This window comes from Ranitomeya variabilis, chromosome 2 (genome assembly GCF_051348905.1).
Source record: "Ranitomeya variabilis isolate aRanVar5 chromosome 2, aRanVar5.hap1, whole genome shotgun sequence".
NCBI lineage: Eukaryota > Metazoa > Chordata > Amphibia > Anura > Dendrobatidae > Ranitomeya > Ranitomeya variabilis.
The window spans coordinates 283,763,299-283,787,283 of NC_135233.1; the positions used below are offsets into that span (position 1 = coordinate 283,763,299).

General features: G+C 41.6%; 1 pseudogene across 1 annotated transcript; it reads right to left on the reverse strand.

Moving 5' to 3' along the window:
- Positions 1-207: 207 nt before the first annotated feature.
- Positions 208-23,565, reverse strand: LOC143803722 (homeobox protein CHOX-CAD-like; annotated as a pseudogene). The gene is made up of 4 exons (XR_013220956.1): positions 23,494-23,565; positions 9,248-9,773; positions 2,386-2,531; positions 208-597 (listed from the first exon to the last, which is right to left on the reverse strand). The product of XR_013220956.1 is annotated as a homeobox protein CHOX-CAD-like (transcript).
- Between the last annotated feature and the right edge of the window lie 420 nt (positions 23,566-23,985).

Here is a 23,985-nt window from a genome sequence, read left to right on the forward strand (position 1 = left end):
GTGCAAGACAGTTGTGACATCCAGTGTCATGTTTGCAGTATTATAATATCCAAGGTTACATGTATGAAGATGTAGTAGTCATTGGACCAGTGGATGTTTTTATGGTTAAATGAATTAGTTTATTTACAAACCAGTTCAGGAGCAAGAAAATATATATAAAGTCACTGGAGGTGGTAGTGCTGAGGGGTAAAGAAGAACACATTTTTAACAGTCAACAATTTGCTATTTGGTCAGGGAAGTCACTAGGTAAGAAGAGTGGATAAGCAGCTGATGATACGTAAAGACAATTTTCAGTGGAACCACTAATGTCTTTACCAATCCTAGGTGGTTGTGAGTGGCTGTGTATTTCCGACCCCTTTATACAGTGACTTGCTGGATTATGCTGTTTGGTTGTAGACCATTGTTCAAGTTGTGTGCAAGTTGTGGTGGTTGGTACAAAGAGCTTGACATTTCTGCATGTGGCAGAGAGTCACAAAGTGGATTAGGACTGGCTGAACTGGAATCACTTTGCAAAGAGCTTGTTCCATCAAATTGATTCATTTTCTTCTTTATGAGTTTCCTTTCCTTGGCTCTGCGATTCTGGAACCAGATTTTTATCTGCAAGAGTCATAAGAAAAATAATGTTGATTTAGCAATGAATATTCCAAAATATCATGTATTATTGATAACAACTATGTGTTCATACATAAAATTTCTAGTAATGGCAGTGCTATAACTTGCAAATAATTTTCCTGTGCCATATAAATGCTTAGTCCTTAGTACTGTATTTCAGGCTCTTGGTGCTTTTTGTAGTGTTGTACAGTTAAACAAATTGTAGTTGGGAGACGAGGGAACTCCTAGAGCGGGAAAACCCCTTTAAGGTAGTCATAAACATCAGAGCGCTGTTGGCTGAATGCTTGTTCTGCTGACAGTTGTCTCTCCCAACCCTCCCAATTTGCAGAGAGAACATAAGGTAAGATCCTTGTCTCCTAGAAGTTATCTGTTAAGGGAAAAAGTTGGGTGGACCACATAGATATGACATAGTTACATAATTACAGTATATAAATTGAAAAAAAAAGACAGCCGTCAATCAAGTTCAACGTTTCTCCACCAGTTATACATTCTCTATCACTAGATTATTTATAACCACAATATAATTTATTGTGAGAAAATCATCCAGCCCTTTTTTAGAAGCTGTCATAGTGTCGGCCATTACTAGCTCTTGCGGTCAGCATTCCACAGTTTGACTGCTCTAACTGTAAAGAACCCTTTCCTATTTAGCTGCTGGAATCACCATTCCTCTACCCGTAATGAGTGCCCCCTGCTCCTTTGTAAGGTCTTTGCAAAGAATAAGTCATGTGCCAGTCCTTTGCATTGACCACACTTGTATTTATAGATATAAATTTTATATAAGATGGTTGGCGTGCCTCAGTGGATAGCACTGCAGCCTTGCAGCGCTGGAGTCCTGGGTTCTAATCCCACCTTGGACAACATCTGCAAGGAGTTTGTATGTTCTCCCCGTGTTTGCGTGGGTTTCCTCCGGGTTCTCTGGTTTCCTCCCACATTCCAAAGACATACTGATAGGGAATTTAGATTGTGAGCCCCATCGGGGACAGGGATGATAATGTGTGCAAACTGTAAAGCGCTGCGGAATATGTTAGCACTATATAAAAATAAAGATTATGATTATTATTATTTCCAGCCAAAATAGTCAGGTTCGGCTTACCTAATTTTAATGTGTATAGGCATGTTAAAATGCAGATTCAGTATGAAAAGCATCTTTCCAGCCTTCCATACACTTTAGAGAAAAAACATCCAAAATTGCTGATTTTGGTGTCACTTACTGACTCCCCTGACGCTCCTGACATATGATATTCGGGGAAAAGAATGATCCAGCATGTGGAATACTCCCAATCCTTTTCGCCATTGTTAGACTTATCTGGCAAAGTCTCACTCTCCTCTTACCAATTACATGGACCCAAGCGTACATGGGGAGCCGTGGTCCAGAGAAATGGCTATCGAATGAACAAGCATTTGGCAACAGCAATGTGACTGGGCATCTTGCCTCTGCAGGACTCAACAAGTCCAAGCATTAAACCAACAGTCTCCAGTTGAAGTGTTTACAGGAACACTTGCTGCAAGGTTCCTACCAGGTTACAGGTGATCACTTAGTCAATAGCTGATCTCTAAAGTGGTGTAAACAAATCTGTAAACCTATTCAAGGCCACGTTGACACGTTCAGTATTTGGTCAGTATTTTACATCAGTATTTATAGGCCAAAATCAGGAGAGGAACAATCCGGGGAAAGGTAGAAACACGTCACCACTTCTGGTTTTAGCTTACAAATACTGATGTAAAATACTGACCAAATTCTGAGCGTGTGAACGTGTCCTAATGGGTATTTACCTGTCGCTCAGAAAGACTTAGGTTTGCAGCTAGTTCAGTTTTCCGTCGGATTGTGATGTATCTACTGTAATGAAACTCTTTTTCCAGTTCCAGTCTCTGGTGATCGGTGTAAACAACTCGATATTTTTCCTTGGTTCTTGTCTTTCCTACAAAAGAAGTTGCAAAATAACCAAATTATATTCTGATTATTATCAGGAATCTGAAAGCAACACAAACTTTACAAAACCTCTACCCAAAAGCTTGGCGTTCCAAAAATGAGCAAAACCAGATTATCAACTTAATGCAGCCTAGAGTATATGCATTTCAGACTACATTGGCTTAGACTCTGAAGGAAGCATTATGTCCATTATGTCTTGGATGGAACTTGCCTCCAGGTGAGTTGTACATTACCGAGACAGGATGTGAACAACTCAAGGGGGAAAAAGGCAAAGGAACAAAAGCAAAACACAACTGTGAAGATAACAAACAAATACAACACAACTTAAGTGTGCTACTGCCTTTGATCCTTCCTAATTTTCTTTGAAGTTGGCTTGGAATCATACAGAGGAACAAAGATGCTCTAAATTGGTTCTCTAAATGCTATTGAGGTGCTAATTCTAAACTGATAGCAGACAAAGAGCTACAAGGTGATCTTATCCTTTCTGACAAGCCAGGGCAGTAAACCAGTGGTCAGACTCCCTTTCATGTTAGGGAAAGTACAGTGAGATTAATACTTGTTAGTAAAAAGTGAATTAAAGATATTTCCCTCAAACCTGCCAGTGGTAATAGATTCAGCCATAATCAGATAGATCGTAGCTATAATCTCTAAACCAAAGACAGGCAAAGATTTTAGGCTGTGATTTCTTGATCAAACGATCACGGCCATTAGATGATCACCTATCGGAGAGGTCGACTGCATTTTTATGCGCACAGAGTGATCATTACCATGATTGTTCTGTGCGAATACAGTATCGGCCTCGGCCCTTGTCCTTTTTATACAGGACATTGCTGTTTAAGCAAGCTCATTCATTGGGTAATTGGCGGCCTGTTTAGAAAGGTCATATATTGGGAAACGAGTGTTCCTAGAAATGGTTGTTTCTGATAATCACCCAGTGTAAATGCAGCCACAATCAGGTCATTTCCACCCCTTCTGAAAAGACTACTTGAATTTGGATTACTATGAGACCGCCTCACCAACACCGGAGCTCCTGCAACCCCCAACCTATTGTCTCCTTCCCCATAATCCTGCAGAATGTAAGCCCGCAAGGGCAGGGTCCTCGCCCCTCTGTATCAGTCTGTCATTGTAAGTTTGTTTACTGTAAGTGATATCTGTAACTTGTATGTAACCCCTTCTCATGTACAGCACCATGGGATCAATGGTGCTTTATAAATAAATAATAATATATATTTTTAGATGATGCAAGTGCGGTTAGCACTGACATGTCGCTATTCCATTTATATTTTGCTGTACAACTCCTGTTTATTCTAATAAGAGCAATACAGCAGGGCCACTATACTTAAAGGGGTGGTCCGCAGCTAAAGTGATGAGCTGGCAAAAGATCGCACTGTCAGTGTGCATTGTAAGGAGAGATCGAGTGAGTAGAGACCAGCACTGCCCCTGTAAGTGATGTCACTTGCTAAGGCATGGCTGATCTCTGCTTCCTGGCCTTTCTCCTTACAGTGGACACTGACAGTGCGCTCTCATGCCGGTTTATCACTTTTCATCAGAATCGGCGAGTGAGCGCATTGTCACTGTGCATATTGCACAGTGATAAGAATCTACTGAGCATATGATGAAATTGACAACTGACGCATGCTCAGTAGAGTTGGGACTAGCCCAGCCCCTGAAACGGTCGTCTCTGATGACACTTTGTTTTAGGGCAGGGGCAGAGACTGCGGCAGTGAGGGAACGTAGGGACTTTTTAATTAAAGTGTATTACAAAAGAGATTAGCACATGAAATAAATGGGGATTTTGGATTAAGAAGATAAATAATAATAATAATAATAATAATAATAATCTTTATTTATATAGCGCCAACATATTCCGCAGCACTTTACAATTAAGCGGGGACTTATACAGACAAATTCAATACAAGTTAAGACAATTTAAACAGTGACATTAGGCGTGAGATCCCTGCTCGCGAGCTTACAATCTACAAGATACATGTTCGTTTAAGATAAATGTTCGTTTCAGACCACCCCTTTAATATAGGGAACCATACACTTTTGGCCCAACAATCATTTGGCTGGCAGCTATTATTCCTGACTCCATCTTATACATTGATGCTTGGCTGAGCTGATGTGTTTCCAATGGAGAGAGAGGAATCAGCTGCCATACTACACTGGCAATGGCTTACTTTTTCAGAGCCCCATCTTGAAAGTCGAGGAAGTGCAGAGTGCACGTTTGACCTGCTCTCCATTCAGTGTCTATAGGGCTGCTGTAAATGGTCAAGCACTGGACTTGGATTACTTTGACAGCGTTCTAGACAATGAATGAAGAGGAGGTCAAAATGCTCACCGCTTCTCCACTCAAGACTCCTACAGAGCCCCCTTGTCAGACTCGTGACATTGGTCTCAGAGGTCAAATCACCAACGATTAGTAAATCATCATGTATGGATAATAGATATCTTTCACTTCTGGGAATACTGATATATTCTTTGTTAGTGCTACATAACAATTGTGTATTCTTGCAGCAGTCAGCCTGTTGAATTTAATAGCGATGTCTGGATTGGAGAAGCAACGTAACAATCATCTGTTACCAAAAGGAAGACTACATGACACAACATTCATTGTCTCCAATTGGATTTCCACGGGTTCTGCAGAGAGGCGCTGTTCTAATGGAGGATGGTCCAAACCTATAAACTATCTCCCATGGCCTCAATAACAGATATAAAAAGTGGTTGACGATACTAAAGAATCTCTTTAATGTAAAAATATGGACAAATAAGAATAAAGAATACAGGTTTAATATGCTATAGAAATAATACGAAATTCAATTTAAACCGACAGCAAGAATTACGGTAAATGTATTGCCCAATGAGCATTTCTAGTTTATAGTCTAATATATGTATACTGTAAATATATATATATATATATTGCAGATTATACATTTACTTGTATACAATTATGTATTACCCAATGAGCATTTCTAGTTTATAGTCTAATATATGTATACTGTAAATAAATATATATATATATATATATATATATATATATATATATATATATAATGCAGATTATTATACATTTACCTATATATAATTATGTATTACCCGAATAGCATTTCTAGTTTATGGTCTAATATATGTATACTCTATGTATATATATATATATATATATATATATATATATATATATATATATATTGCAGATTATTATATATTTATCTATACATTGTTATGTATTACCTGATTAGCAAGTTTTCTTTGAAGTCTAATATATATATTTATTTATAAACAAAATCATGAATGCTAATTTCTTAGGAATTTGGAAGAAAAGTATGCATATCCCTTATTTATTTTTCTAAATTGCCTCTTTCCTGTGGACACTATTTTTACAGAATGCCCAATTTATTCTGTTGTTTATTTATTGCACCTTCACAAAAATTCCTTTTGTATCATGCACAAAAAGAAGGGACTTTTGTATAGTAGTGTTCATTGTAGAGTAAAAGCCAATGTATTTATGTCCAGTTCTTCCCATGCTCAACCCCCAACTTTATGACTTTGCCAGCTGTATTTATCTATAGGTAACATCTGATGCTTACAATGTATCCAGAGTATTCTAGAGAAATAGTTCAGCTGAAAGAACAGCGAGAAGATGCAACAAAATCATATCTATCTATCTATCTATCTATCTATCTATCTATCTATATCTATATCTATCTTTCTATCTATCTATCTAAGAACAATCTTTTGCCATAAAGTGTCTACACGCGTAATAAAAGCCTGTGGTCTTTTATTTTCTGTGAAAATCATCACTCTTTCCAGCAGTATAACCTTAGGAGAAAGGGGGATATGGGAAGACAAAATTGCATATCAAAGCTAAAAGGGGAAGAAGTGTGAAAAGGCTCTTGCTACCTCAATATGACAGATAGTCCTTAAACCATGGACAATGTGACCAAAAACCAGAGACCTCACAATGAGCTTACAAAACACCATCATTAGCATGTAAAGAAGAGGCAGCCTTCCGTCTGCTCTCTGGTCCAGCATATGCAGAAGTCATCATACCCCTAGAATCAGTTCTATAACATGGTAATTTGCTCATTGAGTTATCATTGTATTTATCACACGCTGTTAAACAATACTTAACAATATGTGTCATTACATATTTTACCTATTAAGAAAGAGGGCTTGAATTTCCATTAAAATCCCATTTACATGGAGCAATTATAGCTATTATACAGAGTGGTCGTAAGGATAATTAATTGTCTTCATAGCAAATAAAAAGCCCGGTGTCTGAATGCAGAGACACAACCAGTTTTCTGGTAGTGTTGTCTTATGCGAAATGACCATAGGTAGGTCAATTGCCAGCAAAAGATTAATACATTAAATTATGGTTTCATTCAGACATGATGGATTTGCTGCAGCTTTTTGATGTGTATTCTTCACTGCAAATCTGCAACTAAGTACAATACAATAGACATGAATTTATTTTTATATAACCTGTTCACACATCACAGAGAAGGAACATCTATTCATATCCACAGCCTGTCCTATAAATTTTGGCATGGGTTTTACCCTTTTTGGTTGTATATGCAAAGAGAACAACCTTACATCCTGAAATAACTGATGTGGTTCATGGTATAATTTTAAAGGTTGGTAAAGACATTAGATTTTTTCTGATTTACTATTATCAGATTCTATAGGGAGACATGTGACATATGCACCACAAATAGCAATTTAAGTGATAAGTAATAAGATGACAATTGTTAGGAGTTTCTAAACGATCCATTCCACTCTTTCCTTTTGCATTAATTGTATCAGATTAAAGGGTTAATTTAGATTTATGCTCTGTACGGACCTCTACCAACCTACATCCTAATAGTAAAAAGCATTGAAAAGCAGTCACATTATTTACTTATAATATTCAAACAAATCATAAAATTTAATAATAATAATAACAAAAAAATTAAGCAATAGCCAAACCTACGCCCTTCATGTTTTACTCAATCCCCTCCACTTTATGTCTGTATAGGCACATACAATTATTGTATATTTTCTATTCTCTTTAAATGTTCTAGCTTTGTTTCAACTTTTTTTTTTTCAATGAGGGGGTGATATCTTTAAACGAGTCATAAAGTGTATAAAACCAAAAGAATTTTCCTATTGTGATAATGATGATGATAATACAAATGATGCACCCAACAAAAGAAACATATAGGAGTGAACGAGTATATAGCAATTAAACAGATAAAGATTATTAATAAATATTTACAAAAACTAAATTGAGAGGTCAGACTAAAAGATAAACATCAGAAAGTATAGATTGTAATAATGATCCATAATTGGACCCAGAAACGGTTATGGAAGAGGCAAAAAACCCCTCTCTATGCCCTTTTGTAATAATCAAATTAATATGAATCATATAAAAATGTACAGATAAATCAAATATGGAAAAACACTATAAAAATATAGACTAGATACCCAGTAGTATGCTCAATATAAATGCATAGACATCAAATATTAACACAAAAAAATAAATATGGTAAGAGCAAATCCCATTGCATTATAAGCCTAAATAATAGAGGACCTCTATACTGTCTGCTATTCATCTTTTATTCTGACCTCTCCCTATTACTGTGCGTTTAATTTTTTGTATATATCTATTAATAAAGTTATCTGTTTAATTGCTATATACTTGTTTGTCCCTATTTTTTTCCTTTATTGGGTACATCATTTGTATTATTGTCATTGTCCCAATTGGAAAATTCTTTTGGTTTTATATATGTAACTTTAGGGGATTAAGATAGATTGCACACGCCAACCTATATAGAATCTCCAATCGTAAAGTTTAGTCTTTGTAGCCCAAACTCCTACAAGTATAAAAGTACAAAAGTCCTTATTAAACTTATCTCCAGATTTTCTCTCCTTTTCACTGAGGTTTTAATGAAGATCCCCATGTTGTACTTGAATGTTGCAGTACTATATTTTTTTCAGATGGCATAGGGTCTTACGTTCCTTAGTTATTACATTTAGGTTTGAATACACTATTATCTTTTTTTATTTTGCTCGTCATTTACTTGTTTACTGATTGATGGACGATTGCCCAGATATATGCTACCATCAAATATCTAATGTCTACTGTCTACAGGTTATAGTTCTCCAACTGTTTGATACAATCTGCCTTCAGTGATACATTTTTGCAGTGAAATATATGATTACATGGTGTAAAATACATGTACAACTAACATGCAAATAACCCCCTCGGAACTCACAAGTAGTTGCTAAGTCATATTAGTTTGACAGTTCTCATAGATTTATTACAAGCGGCACGCCCTCCAATAAACACAACATTTTACTACCATTTCCGCGACTTGAGTTAATGAGTTTTTGTAGAATATTTACTTTTGTAATGTCAGTTACTCGCTGCTAAGGTGTGAATTATGGAGCTTTAAAACCGTATATTGGAATGTCAGTTCTCGTTTGCTAATATTAGCTTTACTGGTCAATAATCACGGCGTTCTATAATGTCAGGAAAATCAAGTTTATCCAGATTCTGAAAACTAAATCTAAAACATCAGAACTGTAAACATTGAAAAGTATAATTTTCGACTTCAAGTCTTAATTCTTGCATTAATTCTTAAGCAAAGTTTTTTTGCAAATTATATTTTTTAATAAAAATATGCACTTTAAAAAAAATATATATGCAAACATATTTCTCACCTGTTGATGTAGATTGTACTGTTTTTCTCATCCAGTCATAAGAATTTTGGCTCTGGCTACCTGGAGAAATTGCGACTGTATGATTTCCCTCTGCTGAATGTAAAATCCCATGTCCCGAAGGATGCGGAGAATTGTAACCAGGAGAATTGTAAGGAAATTGGTTTGGTGATAAGTCAGATGGCTGTATGGAACTGGTGTTGGATGGTGATGCAGAATATGTATTCCAGTCTTCCCGAGGCGATCCATATTGAGATCCCCATACTCCACAAGATTGTGCTTGGTTATCCATTGTTGGCCCGTGGTGATATGCCATGTAGTTGAAGTATGGTTGGTTGGCTCCATAATTTTGTCCTGTGTGGTTGTTAATACTATTTGCTGATCTTACAGAAAGTGGATACATGCTACCGTCTTTACACCCAGGATGATGACCACATGTGATGTTCAGAAGTGGACCAGTCCTAGCATTATCATCATTAGCTGAAGTACTCCTGGAATGACCCTTGCTTCTCTCACTCTTTGGCTCTATCTATAAATGACCCCTGCAAGCCCTGGAGTCCCTTTCCTACACATGACTAACAATGGTGTGACCAGGTGCTGGCCCTAACAGTTTACTAAGGCCCTGTCTGATGTCAGAGATAACTGCCTGCCCCCCAAATACATTTGCATTCAAATGAAAGGCTGGATGTCCCAGTCTCATCACCTTGTTGCTACTTTCAGTGCTTCCTTTTTAACTGGAGCCTTAATATAAACTTTCCCATGTGTCCTGACCCCTGTCCATTCACTTTACAATTTTGCTTCACCCCATAATGGTCTAAGCAGTTTTGCATTGTCATTACTATTGCCTAATCTTCCATCCTGGCACATAATTTCACGTTAGACATCACTACTTCATGGAACCTAAGTTCCCAAAAAAAGAGTATTGGAATTGTCGTGACCATGGAAAATAATAGAAAATGCCAATAGTAGTAATTTCAGACTCCTAAGTACTACATGACATGCCACAGATACTTAGATGGAAAAAAGGCCATCCTCAGGCCTTCCCATTTTTTTCAGGGGTAAGTAAACATGAGGGTTTTGCTATTTCGGATTTGGAAAGTATATAAATGATGGCCCCGATTCATTAAGACCGTCAATCTTCACACCAGTCTTGATGAGGGGGTGGGTGGAGTGTGAGGCTCTCAATTCATGAGGCATAATACTCTAAATGAATCAGGAGCATCTGATGAGTGGTGTGCACCTCTGTGTGTGCCTCACCACAAATCTTACTCCTGCACCTACTGGAGTAAGATCTGTGGTGCAGTGGACACCGCCACTCGTCATGAATTTGATGAGCGGTGGTTGATACGACCCTGTCTTGCCCCAACTATGCCCAATTTGTAGGAGCATGGAAAAAGTAATGTGAGAACTCCAAAAGAGTTACACCGAAAATTTGTCACTTTTCCAAACTTTTTTCAAGTCAGAATCCTCGCATAAAATCTGTGATGAATTGGACCCAATGTTTTTGTGTTTATTGTTACTTATTATAAAATTATGATAATAAAGTATCTTGTTATTCTTTAATAATATGTGACTTGGAAAGAACATTGGCATGGAAAGGGCACAATGAACCATATGGAACGGTTTTATAATTTGTGAGATGCATTCTCCACTTCTACATGGGAACTTGGTTCCTACAAACCTTATGGTGCCATTTGGTGTGGCTTGTGTAGCTGCAATGCATAGACATATCACACTGTACCAAGCCAGCATAGACAAGACGTCTGCAAAACTTTCTTGCTTCCTATACAATTACAAACATGACTTCATTGGATTCTCTGGGGGCTCGGCGAGGAGCTGTAACACTTACAAAAACACCTCTGTATACCAGTCTATAGGTGGCACTAGCAACCATTTGTGGTCATGTTGTTCAGGCTTGATGACAGGCCACATGACTACATCCAAAAAATACATACACAGGAACACGATGATGTATTGTCTAAGCTGGTGACATTTCATGTAACTGAAGTCACTAATTGTCACCCACAGCTGGGATGTTGCCATAGGCTTCACACCACCACTTGCCTTCTGACACTGGCCCCAGACACTGATGCGGGAACCGTCACGAATTATGATGTTGGGTATAACATAGGTTTTCACTTTATTACTTGTGAAACAAAGCAAACCCCCAAAACATTAAATGGCTATAAACTTTACAAAATCAGAGTTTAGTACCGTATATTAACTGTTCATGAACTCTTTTATTCATTCATTTATCTATTTTCTTATTTTAATTATTATTCTTCTCAAGACATGTTTATAATATTGTATCATTACTGTGGCTTTCTTGGTTTGATAATAGGAAAAACATTAGGAGGAATTTTGAGTAATGCTGTCAAATATGTTAATCACGTGCCTGCAAAAAACAATGGTTCAATGTGTTGCAAATTTATTAAAATGCTGCCCAGAGAATTCTTCTTGTTTTTGACACCTCACGGCCAGTATACTTTACACCAACATTTTATGTCAAATACGGGCACATGCCATTAGGAAATAGATTGATACTTACTATTCCTGTTAGCCATGCCTTTTCTCTAAACACTTTAAACATAGTTGAGTACGATGTTAAACGAGTTCCTAAGTGCACACACTGTTTCTGCTCTTATTGTACAGGATACATTATGTCAGTGTTACGCCCAGCAGTGGTGCAAGTGGATTTGTGGACTCACTGTCTACAGGGCCAGGCCTACCTAGGAAGGGGCATAGCTAAGTGTGGCACCCCAGGAGTCCAGTTGCCACAATGGCATTGCCTCCCTCACAGGGGGTGATGCCATGCCTGGAAGCAAGAAGGAATCCACTTAGCAGGTAATACTGGCATTCAACACTTTCCTGACTCCAGACCAGAAGGGGGAGCTCTAAACCCAGTTTCAGGGAAGCTGCCCTATAAGTTCTGGTCTGGTGGCGGGGTTAGTTAGTCTGAGTCCGAGGGAGGGAGAGTGAGGATGCAGACAGTGAAGGAAGAGGAAGCATGAGGGGAAAGCCTGGGAGTGGAACTGCAATTGAGCTCACTCCAGGACTGAGCACAAAAGGCCGGACACCGGAGTCCGTGGTTGTATGGGGATTGCAGGCCCCGCAACTAAATCCGGAGGACAGAAGATTGCAGGTCTCCTGGCCACAACTGAGACCTGAAGGCACAGCAGCAAACTAGAGCCCGGAGTCACCACGAGAGAGAGTGACACCTGGAAAAGGCTCAAGCTGCCTGCCATGCGGGTATTGTTCCAATTAAAGGACACAGAGAGAGAGGGACTTGAATAGAGCATAAAGCATCAAGAACCTTGAAAACAGCGCAGTAAGGAAGGCCTCCAAATCCACCTGGATAGGGGGATTTCTAATTGTTTCCAGGGCTCCCGGACCTCCAACACCACCTGTCACCAGTGCCCCGGACAGCACCTACAATTAAAGGTAAAGAAACTACAGTCCCTGTGTCTTCCCATTATTCCTGCACCCCAACATCCACAACTCCTCAAAGACTGTCCTGTTAGCCCTGGGGCCTCCGCTCCACCTAACCTAACCATCTAAGCTGCATCACCATCGGCCCCAGTGGATCCCTTTAAGCAGTGTTGGCCATCCCTGGCCGAGTACCACAGGTGGCGTCACGAATAATCCCCTATAATTATTTCCCTCATCCCTTTCATTGTACGCCCAGGGCCATGGACCGGGTCACTGCTGCTGTGACACATCCCCTTTAAGAACCGGCCCGGTACAGAGTAACCCCACGGCCCTAGTGGGCACTCCATAAGCGTCACACAGGTGTTCAATGGAGCTCCTGATGGTGGAGACAGACTGGGCGGCAGGTAGCTGCCAGGTACCACTTCTAGGCAGATCCTGGTACAGCAGCTGCTGACTCCATGGATCAGGATCACTGGCACGGACTAGAGCTATGTTTAGATGCACTGGTCCAGGATAGTGGATCAGGGACTGGCCGCACACAGACCGAGGGACAATGTTGAGGCACTGGCCACACTGGGACCTGGGGATGAGGTTCAGGACCCTGCCACAATGAGACCATGGGACAACGTTCAGGCACTGGTCTCGCCGACACCAGGGATTGAGGCTCAGGACAATGGCCAAACCTTGACCAGGGATTTGGGTTCAGGACACTGGCCCCACTGGGATAGTGGATTCGGGTTCAGGACCATTTGACTCATCGGGACCAGGGGACTTCACAACTGCACTGGTAGAAAACCACACTACCTAACTCATTGCTTGGCAACGCACTAAGGGAGAGGGAGTTGCAGCGCCCCAGAGTCCTGGTCATTGCAGTAATGTCGTTCTCCCACCAGGGGGAGTGATGTTACGTCTGATGGTACTAAAGGAGTTCACCTGACCAGTTATTACAGTCACACACAACACTTCACACTCCAGTCCACCAGGGGGAGCAAAGGTTCTATGTACTTGGCCACTCCTCACACATGGGTAAAACTGGTGGGTTGGATAGGAAGTTAGTCAGAAAGCTACCTGGGTTCGACCCAGAGAGGACCTGTCAGGCAGACAGGGGGAGAAGGAGGAACATCTGAGCTGCAGACAGAGGTCCCTGTCAGGGGTGGGATCCTGACAGAGACAGAGCACGAGATAGAACGTTACAGAGCTGCGCCTGCACTTCATTGCGGCAGCATCCTAAGAAAGGACACGAAGAGAAGCATATTGTGGAGAGTGAGAAACGAGATCACAGCACAAGGAGATAACACCGGGAGGAGTTCTGCCTTAAGATCGGCAACATCCTTCTGAGGCGCGTAGCCGGTGGCCGGAACACCGAGGGAGTAATAGGCTCTACGCATTACTTCAGAGACCGCCAGGACAGTTAATTCCAAGTTGGCTGTCCAACCTTTACACCTATGAAGACAACGGAGGCAAATTGTGGGAGAGGAGCATCACTAGGGTCCCTATAAAATAGCTCCAGGCCTACCCCGTCATACGGGTCATCCTAGCCATACCATCTGGGGGACGGAGAGGGAACATCAGAAACATCTACGAAAGTTGTGAGGACTATCCCGTGGTGCTCAGCAGGGAGGTACTACAACACACAGGCGCTAGTAGGAAGGCTACTGATTTCCACCTGCAAAGGGAACTCTGGATGTGCCTTCGGACCGGCCGGACTCAGCCAGCCCTGTGAACAGTGCTCTGGACTGCGGACTCTGAAGTCTTCAGTAAAAGGTAAAGAGACTGCAACCTTGTGTCCTCGTTATTACCACGCCTTCACCATCACCAACTACACATCTGGGAAGCCCTGGGGACATACTTCACCTGTGGGAAGGTACACCATCTAGCTGCCATAACATCACCCCAGCGGACCCCTCAGCAGTGTCGGTCATCCTGACCGAATATCACAGGTGGCATCACGAACACCGTACAAACTTCACCTTTAATTGGACGTCCCTCAGAAGGGCCACGGACCGGGTCGGGCCACCGTGACATTCCCCGAGCAGAGAAGGACCCGGTACCGAGTACCCCATTGCCATTACGCGTGGGGCAATCCAGAGTCTTTAACACAGGATGACTCTAAGCAATTGGCTGGGAGCCATCTTGCAGGTGTACTAATTATGCTAAATGCCTCTCAGTGATTGGCTGGGGGCATTTTACTATGTACATAGGTACCACTCCAGGGCAGCATCCATCAGTAGCAGCTGATCCCCAAGGGGATTGGACACTGTAACGACAGGTTCAGGCTGGTACTGTAGGTATACTGTCTTGCTCAGCTAATTCACAGGCAGCCAGGTACTGGCAGCCATAGCTGGTATGAAGGCAGGCGCTGGTGGATTTGGGCGATGTACAGTCAGGCAGGCATGACTGATATACTGGCAGGCAGGCGGGCACCGCAGACGTGATCAAGCAGGCAACCACAGATGTGGTCAAGCAGGAAACCACAGATGCAGTCAAGCAGGAAACTGCAGACGCGGTCAAGCAGAAAACCAAAGATGCGGTCAAGCAGGAAACCAAAGACGCAGTCAGACAGGGAACCACAGATGCAGACAGGCAGGGAACCGCAGATGTGGACAGGCAAGGAACAGCAGATATGGACAGGTAAGGAACAGCAGATGTGGACAGGTGGAGAGCTGTAGATGCAGACAGAGAGACAGGACACGGTTCACATGGAATAAACAGGATCAGGAAAGCAGAGGATAATTACTAGGACAAGTTTACACAGGTCTGACAAGAAGTTCACACAAGACCAATATAAGGACAGGTACACACAGGACAGACAGGACCAGATTATTATTATTATTATTATTACTTATATGTGAGGAGGGGTATACATAATAAAAACAAGTACAATAATCTTAAACAATACAAGTCATAACTGGTACAGGAGGAGAGAGGACCCTGCCCGCGAAGGCTCACAATCTACAAGGGATGGGTGAGGATACAGTAGGTGAGGATAGAGCTGGTCATACAGCGGTTCGGTTGATCGGTAGTTACTGCAGGTTGTAGGCTTGTCGGAAGAGGTGGGTCTTCAGGTTCTTTTTGAAGATTTCGATGGTAGGCGAGATTCTGATGTGTTGTGGTAGAGGGTTCCAGAGTAGGGGTGATACGCGAGAGAAATCTTGTATGCGATTGAAGGAAGAGGAGATAAGAGGGGAGTAGAGAAGGAGATCTTGTGAGGATCGGAGGTTGCGTGTAGGTAAGTACCGGGAAACAAGGTCACAGATGTATGGAGGAGACAGGTTGTGGATGGCTTTGTACGTCATGGTTAGGGTTTTGAACTGGAGTCTCTGGGCAATGGGGAGCCAGTGAAGGGATTGACAGAGGGGAGAGGCAGGGGAATAGCGGGGGGACAGGTGGATTAGTCTGGCAGCAGAGTTTAGAATAGATTGGAGGGGTGCGAGAGTGTTCGAGGGGAGGCCACAGAGCAGGAGGTTGCAGTAGTCAAGGCGAGAGATGATGAGGGCATGGACTAGGGTTTTTGCAGATTCTTGGTTGAGGAATGAACGGATTCGTGAAATATTTTTGAGTTGAAGTCGGCAGGAAGTGGAAAGGGCTTGGATATGTGGTTTGAAGGAGCGAGCTTGTGGGACTGGGGAGAGTGGGCAGCCATTTACTGTAATGGTTAGGTTCGTTGGGGGGGTCGCATGAGATGGGGGAAAGATGATGAGTTCTGTTTTGTCCATGTTAAGTTTCAGAAATCTAGCGGAGAAGAAGGATGAAATAGTGGACAGACATTGAGGGATTCTGGTTAGTAGGGAGGTGATATCTGGTCCAGAGATGTAGATCTGTGTGTCATCAGCATAGAGGTGATACTGAAAGCCATGGGATTCTATGAGCTGTCCCAGGCCAAAGGTGTAAATGGAGAAGAGCAGGGGCCCAAGAACTGAACCTTGTGGGACTCTGACAGATAGGGGGCGAGGTGAGGAGGTGGTGTGTGAGTGGGAGACGCTGAATGTCCGGTCTGTTGGTATGATGAGATCCAGGATAGGGCCAAGTCTGTGATGCCAAGGGATAAGAGGATCTGTAATAATAGGGAATGGTCCACTGTGTCAAAGGCAGCCGACAGGTCGAGGAGGAGGAGAACAGAGTAGTGTCGCTTGCTCTTGGCGGTTAAGAGGTCGTTGGTGACCTTAGTTAGGGCAGTATCAGTGGAATGGTGTGACCGGAAGCCAGGTATGATGAGATCCAGGATAGGGCCAAGTCTGTGATGCCAAGGGATGAGAGGATCTGTAATAATAGGGAACGGTCCACTGTGTCAAAGGCAGCCGACAGGTCGAGGAGGAGGAGAACAGAGTAGTCGCTTGCTCTTGGCGGTTAAGAGGTCGTTGGTGACCTTAGTTAGGGCAGTTTCAGTGGAATGGTGTGACCGGAAGCCAGATTGTAAGCGGTCAAAGAGGGAGCAACAAGAGAGATGGGAGGACAGTTCAAGGTAGACGTGTTGTTCCAGTAGTTTGGAGGCATAAGGGAGAAGTGATATAGGGCGATAGCTAGATACAGAGGATGGGTCAAGAGAGGGCTTTTTGAGGCTAGGTGTGATGGAGGCATGTTTAAAGCTTGAGGAAAAAACACCAGTTGTTAGTGATAGGTTGAAGAGATGGGTTAGGGTTGGGATGAAGACTGTGGTGTGGTTTGGGATGAGGTGGGATGGGAGCGGGTCAAGCGCACAGGTGGTGAGATGCGATCTTGAGAGTAGAGTGGACAGTTGATCTTCTGTAATGGTGGAGAAGTTGGTTTTGGAGGTGGAGGGCAGGGAAGTCGGGAGGAAGGGCTCTGGGGCTTGTTGACCAAAACTGTCTCTGATGCTATCAATCTTCTGCTTGAAGAATGAGGCAAAGTCTTCAGCGGAGATAAGTGGGGAGGGAGGAGGTGCTGGGGGACGGAGGAGAGAATTGAAGGTGTTGAATAACTGTTTAGGGTTGTGAGACAGGGAGGATATGAGAGATGAGAAGTAGGTTTGTTTAGCTGTGGCGAGTGTGGTCTTGAAAGTAGTGAGGGACTGTTTGAATGCGATAAAGTGGTCGTTGGAGTGGGATCTTTTCCATCTGCGCTGTCTGTTGATTTTGCGTAAGTGGGGCAGCAGATTCCAAAGCTACAGCTATTGTGGTGTTATATAGAGTGGCAGCGTCATCCGCATTGTGTATGGAACTTATGTCTGTGAGAGGGAGGAGGGATTCAGAGAATGAATGTAGGTCAAGATGTTTAAGATTTCTGCGAGGGTGTGAAGGTTTGCTGGGTGGGGATTGTAGACATGGAGTGGAGAGAGATGAGAATGTGAGAAGGTTGTGGTCAGAGAGTGGAAGAGGTGAGTTAGAGAGGTTAGATAGGGAGCACAGGGTTATTACAATGAAGTATCGAGTGTACACACAGATCGATAATGTTGCATAGCGACAACAGAATAGGGAGACGTACAGGTTCAGACACTGCAGGTTTAGAGATAGGTACAGGTACAGACACTGCAGGTTTAGAGATAGTTAGCCCAAAAAAGGGGCCTCAAATCATAAGCTCATCCATAAATACAAAATTATAACCCAAAAAAAGAGATAGATCCCAGAGCAATAAAAGTAGGAATTTTATTGATGATTATGTTAAAAAGACAATTGTATCATTATTTCAAAAAATAGATACATAAAAAAGATAAAGAACAGGAAAACAGGGTTAATGTGACACCAAGTGTCACGTCCAAAAGGTGGTCAAATTAATCCAAAGGGCATATTAAAAATACATGCATATAGATATGTACAAAATAGCAAAATAGACAGCAAAGCTGATAATGATATTAAATAATATTAATATTAAACAGGCCATAAGCTGCGGAAAACATATATGTGCAAAAAAGGCAAATAATAGACACAAATAGTTAAGAATATATAAGGTAACCTACGCAAAGATTCAGAAATCTCATGTACACAGTTTGTTTTTTTTGTCATCAGCATTTTGTGCTTTGCTTGTTTTTTTAGACATAGAGCATGTCACTTCTTTCAGCGTTTTTTCAGCGTTTTTCACCCATTGAATTGAATGAAAAAAACGCTTGAAAAAAACGCAGCAAAACTGTACCAAAAATGCCACGAAAAATGCAGCAAAACCTTTTTCTTTCCAGCCAACCACTCAGGTTTTGCTGCAGAAAAAAAAACGCAGCATAACTCCCAGTGTGAACGTAGCCTAAGAATCGGGAAGTTCAAAGTGCGTGCACATCCAAATCCTGCAGCCGCAGCCAAGAGACATGCACAGCCAGCAGAGGACAACAAACTCACTGCATGGCCTGGGGTGGTGAGTATGCTGGTGTTCCTGCATGGTGGGGGATGGGAAGCCATGCAGAGATGCAGGCAGTAGTGTTGCACAATTCACACAACAAATAAGTATTATAATATGATTAAAACACTGTATTATCAGGAATGAGTGCACCCTTGAGAGCCATTTACACTGCAACATAATAGGTGAAGAAGTGCTGTTTGAAACACTTAGTTCATGATTATCTTGCCATGTAAACAGGCTGCCAATCACTCGTTGATTGAGTAAAACGCTCGTTCATTGGGTGAAATTATATTTTGTGCAGTATAAAAGTTCATCATTCTTTGCGGTGCATTGTCCTGTGTAAATAGGGCTCACACTACTGAGAACTATGGCATTCTATGCGCACTGAGCGACCTAGTATAGATCGCTCACTGAGCATCGTTTACTTTTAAAGTGAATCTGATAGCTGATAAATGTGATCTGATCCACAGGCAGCATTTATCAGGCAGAATTATCTCAGCCAGGTATGTTTGACTCTGAAATGCTGTGGCATTTCAGAGAAAAACATACAGTACTTTAACCCCTTAGGGTATGTGCACACGTCCGGATTTCTTGCAGAAATTTCCTGAAGAAAACCGGAAATTTTCTGCAAGAAATCCGCATTTTATTTTTTGCGTTTTTTTTCCGTTTTTTTCGCGGTTTTTTTTAGCATTCTGCAAGCGTAATTAGCTTGCAGAATGCTAAAGTTTTTCAAGCGATCTGTAGCATCGCTTGGAAAACTGACTGACAGGTAGGTCACACTTGTCAAACATACTGTTTGACAAGTGTGACCAACTTTTTACTATAGATAACCACAAAAAAATGAAGTACATCACCTCAAATAATTCATAAAATATTCGTTTATTAAATATACTAAAAAGAAAACAAAATATAATATAACATACAAAGTATCAAACAACAGAAATGTTCAAGATAAAGGGAAAAGGTGCACCACAATATCCACATCACATAAATGGAGAGGAGAAGGACATGAGTTCAAATATAAATAGTAGTAGCAGATCCCTGTATCTACTTATTGAAACGAAAGTATCCTAGTCCTAAATATCAGACAGAGAGTTGCCACACACCTCCTAGCGCTGCAAACACATGTTAGGGCATTATCCCAAAGTCTAGTGACCCATAGTCCCCTTGGTGCAGCAGAAACATATTATGCTCATGTAACGATCTTACCCTTCTCTGTCTCCATCTGTGAAAAAACACGCCCCAACGCGCGTTTCGCCCTCAGCTTCCTCGGGGGGCCCGCATGGTGAGTCCATCCCTAACACCCGTCTTTATACACTACAGAGTTGCCAATTAATGGCGCATGTCCACGACAGCGGGGCGCCGCATTCCGCATCACTCCATGCGCCAACATGGCGATGCGGGTCACCGGGAAATCCCGGATGACGTCACTGACCCGCAAGCGTCATAACGAGGCACCGGAAGTAATGTCGCGGCCATTACCCGTATCTAGGACATGCGCACTAGCAACAAGGTAACCACCACCTCTGGAGACTGCGCCAAACCACAAGAAAAAGAAAAGGAAAAAGAAACAAAAGGACAAGAAATGCAGATATATCGCATAGTCATTGCTTCAACAGCTAAATATCATATGTGAAAAGTAAAATAATAACTTAGGATACAGTTAAATACATATAATGTGTACAATTATTAGTCTAGATAAAATACACCACATGTGCAAATAAATAACGTGACCATATTAATACATAATAACAATTACAGTCATATACATATAAGGGGATATTAGTACCCCAAGTACAATAAATTACTAATATAAATAAATAAATTAAATTAATTTATGTGCAACAATAAAGTGACAAGGTGCAGAATTTCGAGACCAAATCCCGTCCATTAGCGCTGCTCCAGAGAAAGAGTCCACATCCAGATTAGATTTTTTTTCAAGAAATTAGTTCATATATCATATCAGAAGTTTCATACAAAGATTATAACACTAAATAAAAAAGACACAAGACAGGAAACAAGAGATTAAAATCACATTAAAACATAAAAGTGAATACGAAAACAGTGATTATTAGTCCAGAGATGACAGAGTTACAAGAATGATAAAAAACTCAGTTGCTCGTTAAGTCCCCGAGGGACCATTGTATCCAAATTTATTATCCAACGACATTCTTTTTGTTTTAGAACACGCAGGGCATCACCACCTCTTATCCCCATATGTACGCAATCAATTCCCCAGACCTTTAACTCTTTTGAGTTACATTTATGCTTCAATTTGAAGTGTCTGGGGATTGTTTTAAGGGACTCCACGTCGTCCACCTCACGGGCGGCCTCTATATCCCTTACGTGTTCGCGGGTTCTAACCCGCAACTCACGAGATGTCAATCCTACATAAATCAGTCCACAACCACACATGGCGTAGTACACGACATGCGTGGTTGTGCATGTAATATATTCCCTGATGTCAAAATTCTTGAGGCCGCTCGATGATGTGAAGGACGTGGACCTCACATGATTCTTACATGCCAAGCATCCACCGCAGGGAAAGAAACCTTTTCTATTACCCTTACTACCAAAGGGGGAGATGGACTTGGGGACATAGTGGCTCGCCACAAGGGTGTCTCTAAGATTCCTCCCTCTACGGGCTGTCATGAGGGGTGTTGAGGAAAGATGTTCATTCAAAAGGGGATCAGTCAGTAAAACTGACCAGTGCTTTTTCAAAATGGTCCTCATTAGGTCCCATTGTTGGTTATACGTCGAAATAAACCGTATACCTGTGTCTTGTTCTTTTTTGTAATTTTTACGATTTTTGTAAACAGATCTGACCCCCTGTGGAGCCAAAAGGTCTGTTCTTTTAGTATTTTTAGCTCTCATATAGCCTTTCTTGATGCTCCTGTTACTATAACCCCGTTCTTTAAACTTTTTTTGCGAAACATCTGTAAATGCATTACTTCATGCATCGTCGGCACACCTGGGCTCCACTATAAATGCCATACCAACCGGCCAATTTTTAAGAGCACGTAGAATATGCACTTCAGATGAGTTATTTGAGAGATAGGCCAGTGACCTTGGGCGGAGGTTTAAAGAACGGGGTTATAGTAACAGGAGCATCAAGAAAGGCTATATGAGAGCTAAAAATACTAAAAGAACAGACCTTTTGGCTCCACAGGGGGTCAGATCTGTTTACAAAAATCGTAAAAATTACAAAAAAGAACAAGACACAGGTATACGGTTTATTTCGACGTATAACCAACAATGGGACCTAATGAGGACCATTTTGAAAAAGCACTGGTCAGTTTTACTGACTGATCCCCTTTTGAATGAACATCTTTCCTCAACACCCCTCATGACAGCCCGTAGAGGGAGGAATCTTAGAGACACCCTTGTGGCGAGCCACTATGTCCCCAAGTCCATCTCCCCCTTTGGTAGTAAGGGTAATAGAAAAGGTTTCTTTCCCTGCGGTGGATGCTTGGCATGTAAGAATCATGTGAGGTCCACGTCCTTCACATCATCGAGCGGCCTCAAGAATTTTGACATCAGGGAATATATTACATGCACAACCACGCATGTCGTGTACTACGCCATGTGTGGTTGTGGACTGATTTATGTAGGATTGACATCTCGTGAGTTGCGGGTTAGAACCCGCGAACACGTAAGGGATATAGAGGCCGCCCGTGAGGTGGACGACGTGGAGTCCCTTAAAACAATCCCCAGACACTTCAAATTGAAACATAAATGTAACTCAAAAGAGTTAAAGGTCTGGGGAATTGATTGCGTACATATGGGGATAAGAGGTGGTGATGCCCTGCGTGTTCTAAAACAAAAAGAATGTCGTTGGATAATAAATTTGGATACAATGGTCCCTCGGGGACTTAACGAGCAACTGAGTTTTTTATCATTCTTGTAACTCTGTCATCTCTGGACTAATAATCACTGTTTTCGTATTCACTTTTATGTTTTAATGTGATTTTAATCTCTTGTTTCCTGTCTTGTGTCTTTTTTATTTAGTGTTATAATCTTTGTATGAAACTTCTGATATGATATATGAACTAATTTCTTGAAAAAAAATCTAATCTGGATGTGGACTCTTTCTCTGGAGCAGCGCTAATGGACGGGATTTGGTCTCGAAATTCTGCACCTTGTCACTTTATTGTTGCACATAAATTAATTTAATTAATTTATTTATATTAGTAATTTATTGTACTTGGGGTACTAATATCCCCTTATATGTATATGACTGTAATTGTTATTATGTATTAATATGGTCACGTTATTTATTTGCACATGTGGTGTATTTTATCTAGACTAATAATTGTACACATTATATGTATTTAACTGTATCCTAAGTTATTATTTTACTTTTCACATATGATATTTAGCTGTTGAAGCAATGACTATGCGATATATCTGCATTTCTTGTCCTTTTGTTTCTTTTTCCTTTTCTTTTTCTTGTGGTTTGGCGCAGTCTCCAGAGGTGGTGGTTACCTTGTTGCTAGTGCGCATGTCCTAGATACGGGTAATGGCCGCGACATTACTTCCGGTGCCTCGTTATGACGCTTGCGGGTCAGTGACGTCATCCGGGATTTCCCGGTGACCCGCATCGCCATGTTGGCGCATGGAGTGATGCGGAATGCGGCGCCCCGCTGTTGTGGACATGCGCCATTAATTGGCAACTCTGTAGTGTATAAAGACGGGTGTTAGGGATGGACTCACCATGCGGGCCCCCCGAGGAAGCTGAGGGCGAAACGCGCGTTGGGGCGTGTTTTTTCACAGATGGAGACAGAGAAGGGTAAGATCGTTACATGAGCATAATATGTTTCTGCTGCACCAAGGGGACTATGGGTCACTAGACTTTGGGATAATGCCCTAACATGTGTTTGCAGCGCTAGGAGGTGTGTGGCAACTCTCTGTCTGATATTTAGGACTAGGATACTTTCGTTTCAATAAGTAGATACAGGGATCTGCTACTACTATTTATATTTGAACTCATGTCCTTCTCCTCTCCATTTATGTGATGTGGATATTGT